The sequence below is a fragment of the Solanum lycopersicum genome, chromosome 6 (genome assembly GCF_036512215.1).
Source record: "Solanum lycopersicum chromosome 6, SLM_r2.1".
Classification (NCBI taxonomy): Eukaryota; Viridiplantae; Streptophyta; class Magnoliopsida; order Solanales; family Solanaceae; genus Solanum; species Solanum lycopersicum.
In genome coordinates this window covers 23,156,189-23,166,035 of record NC_090805.1, presented here as the reverse complement: position 1 = coordinate 23,166,035, position 9,847 = coordinate 23,156,189, and positions in this window count along the sequence as shown.

The window sequence follows — 9,847 nt, the reverse complement described above, 5'->3', positions numbered from 1 at the left end:
ACTATGAACAATTCATGAAAAAAATAAGACATCAAAACTAAAATACAAGAGGAACACAACCATCATTTGAATTATGTAAGAACTTAAAAAACACCTAAGAGATTAAGCTAACATGATGAAGAGCTACTGTAAAATATCAAAACGACAAAGAAACACAACCAGAATACAAGTAAATAGTGAAGAAAACAGACACATTCAACATTGAAACTGAGCAAAAGTGGCGATCTTGCTAGCTCAAACAGAGATTAAGTTGACCATAAAGATATAAAATTGAGCTAACGAATATGATGACCAATATATAATATCCAAAGCGAGCTTTCACTAATGCTGAACTCATGCTTACTATCCAAAAAAACTCGCTAAACGAAAGGACCCAAATACTCTTAAATAGCCGAAAAATATTAAAGCTAGAAGATAAGACACACCATATTGAAATAGCTTGTAAAAGGGGGTGAATTACCTTTCTTGGAGCAGCGAAAGGGACAAACGAGCAAAGAAGGGAAGTGATTCTTCCACCAAAAAATTTGAATACGAAGAACAAACCAAGAAAATGTAAGTGGCAATCTTTCCGGAACTCAGAATCAAAAAAACTAGATATGAAATTTTAAAGTGTAGAAGTGGATATTTCTCTGAAGACGCAAGGACAATTAATACCACAACAAAGTTCTTCCGAGCGGATCAAATATGTGCTTACCATTCTGGAAATGCAGTACAGGATACAAAAGGATATATCAATTTAAAACATAAGATTCAAGACTTGATTGATAACAAAGTCATCATTCTCCAGGCCCCTGCCCCCAATGTGAACCTTAACCCATTGCCATATCATAGGAGAGCGACCATCTACATGATTAAAAGTGATTGAAGATTGGCTTGCTTATGGGAATAAGGGTGAAGCAAATGTCAACTCACTTATACCAATAGTGGCCTTATTGACCATAAAGGCCGGTCAAGAGTTTGTTGTATAATTGTACTCAACATGCATTCGCTTTGGCAATGGAAAGAAACAATGAACTTCTCAAAGGAAATGTTTTTTGTCCAAGCAGCTATAACTCAAGTGATGACACTTCTAGAAGATGCTATGTTCCAGAAGAGTTAGATCAGGAGAAACGATGAAAGGAGAACCATAAAAGGTCAATTACAGAAGGTGAGGCCAAAGATTTTTGGCAAAGATGCGGCCTAAATAATATTCCATTGCCAAGCACTTAGAGAATAATCCAGCTCAAATTTCTGTTTGGGCTCTATTAATGAGTTCAGAGTACCATAAAAAATCAACGTTGAATGAACTTGATGAAGCACATGTACCGACGGGAAAAAAAGGTAAGAATCTAGTCATTATGGTTAGTCATGTCATTGGGAGTAACCAAATCTCTTTTCGAGAAGAGAAATTACAAATCGAAGAAGTGGTGTGCAACAGTGCCTTGTATATCACTGTCAAATGCAGGGACAAATTTGTAGCTCAAGTATTGATTGATAATGGATCATGACTAAATATATGACAATTATTGAACTTTACTCAATTAAATTGTGATGTTGGGAAAATTCGTCAAAATTGCATGAATGCAAAAGTGTTTGATGGTGCACGAAGAAACTATGAGAGAGGTAGACTTATTTATCCAAACGGGTCCTACAAAATTTGTCACGGAGTTCCAGGTGATGGGTATATAAATAAGCTAAAACTTATTGCTAGAAAAACCATGGATCAATGTTGTTGGAGCAGACCCATCAACGCTACATCAACTTTTGAAGTTCATTTGGGAGGATCATGAAATCGTCATTCATGGTGAAGGGAGAGACCGTAATTATCCTGGTTTTTCAGTTCCCATTATCGAAGATTCCTCTCAAGGTACTGATTTTCACATAGTGGAAATAATGAATGCTTCTTTTGAAGATACAACGCCGCAAATACCAGTGCCGTCAATGTATAAAATGCTTGCCTCAACTATTCTAAGAAGCGATTTTGAACCTGGCGGTGGGCAAGGCAAGAATTTGGATGACATATCTAAACCGCTTCCTATCCCACTCTCTGATTTGGCTTTGCTTATACCCCAACAGAGGATGAATTATTCGAAGGAGACGCAAGGAAGAAGCATGGTCATGATATACAAAAACCTATTCCATAATTGTACTAGTTATTTGTTGCTAAAGCTTTAAAGTCTGAGATTGGTGGTCTTGTGGAAGGGGTGGGAAGATTGTTTGATGAAGAAGATTGTGCTGTGATATTGGAAGAATGCACCACAAAACCCACAATCTGAGATACCAAATCTAAAGTGATGCTACGGAATTGGATGGACACTCTTCTTATGATTCAACGAATTGCTTTGTAGACAAAGACAATATTTAAAGTTTTACTTTTGAAAATCGGTGTTGTTCAAATGAGACCCGAAACCACCATTTATATCTCTTTATTTTTATCGTAATGTTTAAAAAGGAAATGATTCACGTTGACATGATTCATGACTAAAGTTTGTACATTTTTTAAAATTCCAATGAAAGTCTCGTTTATTTTAAATTGATTATTTTGTCTTTGTAAATTACTCTCAAATATATGCATTTAAATTCTTTCCATATAACTTAGTTGATTTATTATTCTTTTTAATAAAAATGAATATATACTTGCCAATGTCATGACATGACACGAAACCAAGTAAGCTCAATGAAGATGATTGTGAAGAATATGATGAGGAAAATATAATGCCTGAACACCTTACTAAGGACTTGAGGAACCTTAAAGATGATAAAAATCCCAACCTGTATGAAACAGAAAGAGAAAAAATTGTCGAGCTGCTCAAATAATACATCAATGTGTTTGCCTTGTCTTATGGTGATATGTCAGGGTTAAGCACTAATATTGTTTCCTATAAGCTGCCTATAAATTCATTATTGTTCGGTAAAGCAGAAAACCTAAAAATTCAAGCCCAATTAGAGTTTAAAGATAAAAAAAGAGGTCATGAAGAAGGTTGAATCAAAGGTCATCGAAGTGACCATGTATCCCACTTGGCTGGCTTACATTGTTCTAATGGCAAAGAAAGATGGAAAAATAAGGATATGCATGGATTATCGGGGTCTCAACAAAGAGAGTCAAAAAGATAACTTTCCCTTGTCAAATATCCACATACTCATTGAAAATTGTGTTAAGCATGAGCTGGAATCTTTTGTGGATTGATAAGCGGGATAGCACCAAATTCTAATGGATGAAGAAGATGCATAAAAAACAACATTCATTACAATTTGGTGAGTCTACCATCATCGAGTGATGTCGTTCGGCCTCAAGTATGCTACATAAGAACAATGACCACCATTTTCCATGATATGATCCATAAAGAAATTGACGTTTATCTGGATGATGTCACCATAAAATCCCGCGAGAGTTCGGATTATCTGACGCACTTTGAAAAGTTCTTTTACAAGTTATTCGGATCATCTGATGCACTTGGAAAAGTACTTTTACAAGTTACGTGGGTATGATTTGAAGTTGGAACATACAAATTGTGCATTTGAAGTACCTTCAGGGAAGTAACTCATATTCATAGTTAGCAGAAGAGGTATCGATCTTGATCATTCCATGATCAAGACAATTCAAGACTTGCCTCCTCCAGAAGACTAAGAAGGAAGTAATGAGTTTTCTAGAAAGACTAAATTACATCAATCAATTCATAGCTTAATCAACGGTGATATATGATACCATATTCAAGTTGCTACAAAAGGATACGCCAACCAAATGGACTGAAGAATGTTAGAAGGCTTTTGACACCATCAAGTGTTACCTTTCAAATCCACCAGAATTAGTGCCACAACGTGCTGACAATCATTTGCTATTCTATTTATCCGTCTCTCACAAAGAACTTGGGTGTGTTTTGGGACAACATGGTGAGACTGGAAGAAAGAAGAGATTTCTATACTATTTGATCAAGAAGTTCACATTCTATGAGGCTCATTACACCCTCTTAGAGAGAACTTGTTGTGCTTTGAATTGGGTTGCTAAAAAATTGAGACATTATCTATCAACTTATACAACACATATCATTTCGAGAATGGACATGCTCAAATACCTATTACAGAAAGCAATGCCCACGGGAAGGCAAGAAAAGTGTCAAATGTTGTTGAGTGAGTTTGACATTGTTCACATGACTCAGAAAGCAATCAAGGGTTAAACTTTGGACGATCACCTTGTTGAAAACCGTGTGGATGAAGGATATGAACCACTCAAAACATATTTTCCTGATAAAGAGGTATTTTTTGTAGGGGGAAGATATATCAAAATCATATTCTGGATGGAGAATGTTCTTTGATGGAGTAGTGAACTCTAATGGATCAGGAATTGAAGCAGTGTTGGTATCTGAATCGGGGAAACATTTTCCAGCAATAGCAAAGCTGAGATTTCAATGCACTAATAACATAGCTGATTATGAAGCTCTGATGAGATCTGAAAAATTCTAGTTAGGGCGCAAAATAGAGGGAAAAACAGAACCCTATTCGTTACTATTTAGTAGCAATTGTTGTGTTTTTTTCCAATACTTTCTAAAACTTGATCCTCATTAAACATTAAAAGAAAGAGATATTTAGATGCTGAGATCAGTTTTGAAAGAGGGGGAAATCGAATTTGAAATTTGAAATTATTTGCACTTTTTGAGACAGTAGTGAAGAGATTGAAATCCTTGAAAAATAGGGAAAAAGTAATGGCGATGTGATCGGTTAGGGATTATGGGTTTTCCAAATGATCATGTTTCTGGGTTCTCCGCGATTTTCTGCTATTCTTGCATTTTGTTTTGGATGTGATGGGGTTGTTTAGTTCTTTTGATATTGTTGATGTATTGTTTCTTATGTGAAGAAGACGCAGGGGTCGTTTGGTATGTGTATTGTTGTGTATGGTGTTGTATGTAGTGAAAAGGGTTTGAGCCGAGTAATTTGGAAATTGGAATGGGCTAAAGATTGGAGAAAAATAGAATTGAGGAAGTTGGGCTGATAGAATTGGGTAATCAGGAAGTATGCCTAGAATTGTTTATAAATTAATTATGGAGATTTTTAATCTCAATAAAATAAAATAATTAATTTGATTATAGAATAATCAATTTCATTACAGACGAATTAACTCAAAATCATAACTATGACTTGAACTAATGTGAATTAATAAAGGATTTAACTAAAACAATTTTTTTAATGATTTTCACATATTTATAAAATAACATGTTTGTAAAAATATATATCTTTATTATTTAAAATTATTTAAAGGACAAAATTATTTAAAATAACTTGTAGAATATTTTTTTAATTTTTTTTATAAAACTAATTATTTTGATTCATTTGAAATTGAAGAAGGTCGATGATTAATTTATATTGTGGCGGTCCAAATTTTGTTGTCAACTCATCATTTTTATTATCTATTATAATTTATATTTCACATAGTTTTATTATTCAGTTTGTCTTTTGTATGCTTATGATTATGCCGACGGGGAACGCTTGAGGTATCTTTGATCCTAGGTTCCGTGTCCGCGCCCAGGGGGTAGCCTTGTAGCATGAAAAACTTGGTATCAGAACATTAGGTTTAAGAGTCCTAGGATGTCTGAAAATCCGCACTAAGTAGAGTTATTTTCATGGTGTGAAGTGCACCACATCTAATTGAATGCAGGCTATAAAGTGTTCTTGGAGAACTTCACTTTCTTGATATTATTATCAAGCGTTGGCATGATCTCCTTCCTAATTCATCGTTATGCGCTTAAGATCATGCCTTTTCATAAAGTTAATGCATGGGAATACTAATGCAATCAATACTAATGTTGTTCCTCTAGTCAAATATTATGAAGTTCAGAATTCAGAGTTTTGGAACAGTGATTCAGATTTTGGCTTTGAGAATGACCTACCAGAACAACCATCAGGTCCTAGTCCCTACTAATAGAAATGATGGATTAGTGACAACAAGAGTTAGGGATTTTATTAGACGAATGCACTTGAGCTTTTTGGGTTGCAGGTTGGTGAGGACCCACATAATTTAATTGATGAGGTCAACAAAATCTTTGGAGTGATGAAAGTGACTGGTAGTGATAGGGTTTAATTGGCATCCTACCAGCTTAAGGATGTGGGTCACATATGGTTCGCTTAATGGAAAGACAACATGGACTACTTTGTAATTTGTAACTCTTTATATAGTAGTCAACTTCAATGTTAGTCCAGAAACACCTTAGATCCTTTGTGTGTCTCAACTCCAGTCGGTGACCCAGTTATAGCATGATGGGTATATAGAAATGGCCCTGTCATAGTCTCCCAGAAAGTCACCTTAGCAGATCTTGTGGAGCTAGAAATTGTAGAATTTGTTCTCATTCAAGGCATGGACTGTTTACGTTCACTTTATACCTAAGTCGATTGTAAAAGTAGAATAGTTGCCTTTCAGTTTTCAGATGAACCAATATTAAAATGGAACGGTAGAATCTTAGCACCTATGAATCGATTCGTTTCTTACCTTATGGACAGAAAAATGATATTAAGGGTTTTCTCTATCATTAAATTCAGGTTAAGGACTCTAGCTGCGAAACCCCAACTCTTGAGTCAGTTCTAGTAGTTAGTGAGTTCCCAAAAGTGTTTCTACAAGATCTTCCCGGAGTTCTTCTCGAAAGGGATCGACTTTGGAATTGATATCTTTCTAGATACCTATCCTATCTCTATCCCTCCTGAGATAATGACTCTACTTTAGCTTAAGGATTGAAAGATCATTTGAAAGACCTTCTAGATAAGGGTTAAGGATTTCACCAGACCTACTATTTCTCCATGGGGTGCAACTTGTTGTTTGTGAAAAAGAAAGATGGTTTTCTCAGAATGTCTATTGACTATACAAAGTTGAACAAGGAAACAATCAAGAATAAATATCACACCTTATAATTGATGACTTGTTTGATAACTCCAAGATGCTAGTCTTTTCTCAACGATAGACCTTACATCCGGTTATCACCAATTTAGAGTCAAATATAGTGACATTCTAAAAATAGACTAAAAAACTTGGTATGGTCAATATAAATTGGTATTTATGTCATTTGGACAAATCAATGCTCCTACAACTTTCATATACCTTATGAACGGTGTATTTAAGTAGTATTTTGAATTTTTGTTATTGTTATTATCGATGATACCTCATTTAGTATATGAATAAGGAAAAACATGTAAATCATTTCAGGGTTGTTTTGCAAACTCTAAAATATCTTTATTTATTCGCTAAGTTTAGCAAATGCGAATTTTGGTTGTTGTCAGTTGCATTCCTTGGGCATATTATATCTAGCGAAGGAATTCAAGTGGATTCTTAGAAAATAAAAGTAGTGAAACAATGGACCAAACCTACCTACCTACAGATATCAGATGTTTCGTAGGTCTAGTAGGTTATTACAAAAGGTTTGTGGAAGGATTTTCATCCATAGCCTCTCCTTTGACTAAGTTGACTCATAAAAAGTTCAAGTTTCAGTGGTAAGATGATTGTGAGAAGAGCTTCGTAGATCTGAAAAACTAGGTTGAATATATTTTGGCTCTACCATAGGGCTCAGACAGTTATATGATCCATTGCAATGCCTCCGGAGTCGGACTAGGTTGTTTTTTGATGCAACAATGTAAGGTTAAATGTTATTCTTCTAGACAAATTAAGGTGCATGATAAGAACTATCTAGCTCATGACCTCAAGCTTGCAACAGTGGTGTTTGCACTTAATATTTGGAGACATTACTTGTATAGTATTTACATTGATGTGTTATGAATCATATGAGACTTCAATATTTGTTCACCCAAAAAGATTTGAATCTCCGCCAGAGAAGATGGCTTGAGTTAGTTAAGGACTATCATATGAGTGTGCATTATCATCCTTGTAAGGCTAATTTAGTAGTGATGCTCTTAGAAAGGAATGAACTAGCAAAAGAGGTTCAATAACTTTCTCGCTTAGGAGTTCATCTTATGATCATATCATACGGTGGGGTAATAGTTCAAAATGGGGCAAAATCTTCATTGGTAGTGATTGTTAAGCAAAAGCATGACAATGATTCGATATTGCTTGAACTAAAGAGTGCAGTCTATCAATAGAGACTTGATGTTTTCTCCCAGGGGGAGATGTGGTGTTGTGGGGGAGTCGAGAAAGAAGATTCTTGCAGAATCCCATCACTCTAGGTATTGTATTCATCCAAGTGCCATTAATATATACCCTTATCTTCGGGAATTGGTGGTATGACATGAAAAGGAATATAGCAAATTTTGTGTCTAAGTGCCCTATTGCCATCAACTTAAGGTAGAACATAAAAAAATATGAGGTATGACTAAAGAGATTGAAATTCTTACTAGGAAGGTAGAAGTCGTCAACATGGACTTGATCACATGTTTACCTTGTAGTCGCAGATAGAATAACTCTATTTGGGTGATAGTTGATAGAGCTACTAAGTATTTGCGCTTTTTGGCAGTCAAAACTACAGATTCCATGGAAGACTACGCCAAGCTTTACATTAATAAGATTATGAGGTTGCATGGAGTACCTTTGTCTATTATCTCAGATAGAGGTCCTTAGTTCATCTCTCATTTGTGAAAGTCATTTTAGAAAGGTATTGGAACTCTGGCTAATCTTAACATAACATTTCATCCACAGATGGATGGTTAGGCGGAACATACTATTTAAACCCTAGATGGCATGTTGAGAGATTGCATGATTGGTTTCATGGTTATTTGGGATGATCACCTTCCTTTTATAGAGTTATCCTACAATAATAGACATTATTCCAACATTCAGATGGCCCCTTATGAAAAATTATATGGGCGTAGGTATAGATCTCTTGTTTATTGATTTAAAGTAGGTGAAGCAACCTTGACTAGATTCAGATCTTGAAGCTATGGAGAAAGTGCGAATTTTTGTAGATGGACTTAGGTAAGATGAAAGTCGCCAGAAGTCTTCTGCAGATGTAAAGAGTAGGGAACTAGAGTTCCAAGTTAATAATTGGATTTTTCTAAAAGTTTCATCGATGAAAGGGTAATGAGATTTGGCAAGAAAGGGAATCTCAATCCTATATACGTAGGCTCTTAAAAAATCTTGAAAAGGGTTGGTAAAGTGGCTTATGAGTTAGAGTTTCCATCAGAACTTTCCACATTTCATTGTTGAAGAAGTGTGTGGATGATCCAACATCTATTGTACAATTAAAAAGTGTGGTTGTGAAAGATAGTCTCACTTATAAAGAGGTACCCGTTGAAATCCTTGATCGTCATGTTTGAAGGTTGAAAAACAAGGAAGTATCTTCAGTCAAGGTTTTGTGGAGGAGTCAATCCATAGAGGGAGATACTTGGGAAGTAGAAGCAGCAAAGAAGGCCAAGTATCCTCATATCTTTCCTTTCGATTCCAATCCAGCTTGAGGTAATAGTTTCTATTCATTTTTTCACTCATTTATGTGCAGACTCAGTCTTAGTATTATGTTTGTAACAACCCTCAAAATGAAATTGGACAAACTAGATATTTTCATGTGTTTCATGAGTTAATAATGTGTTAAAATGATGAATAATATCTTGAGAGGTCAGTCTTGAAGAGTTTGGAAGTTGAATGTCAAAAACGATCAAGACGTTTAGAAACTAGTTGTATGTTGTAGTGTGCCTTTACATGTTTTATATGTTGGTAGTGCTAAAATTTATATAAAGGAACCATAGAACCTTTTTACTTATGTTGAGGGTCTAAAAGTCCGACTATAACTCCCCAAGGTCCATTCTAAGGGTCTTTGAGGATCCAAGAAGTTGCCAAAAACAACCCCATACCACGAATATCAATGAACAACAAGTATTTTGATCGACACCCGGTCAATAGGGAGAATGGATCCATACTTTGTTGTGGGATATTAGCGCCTATATT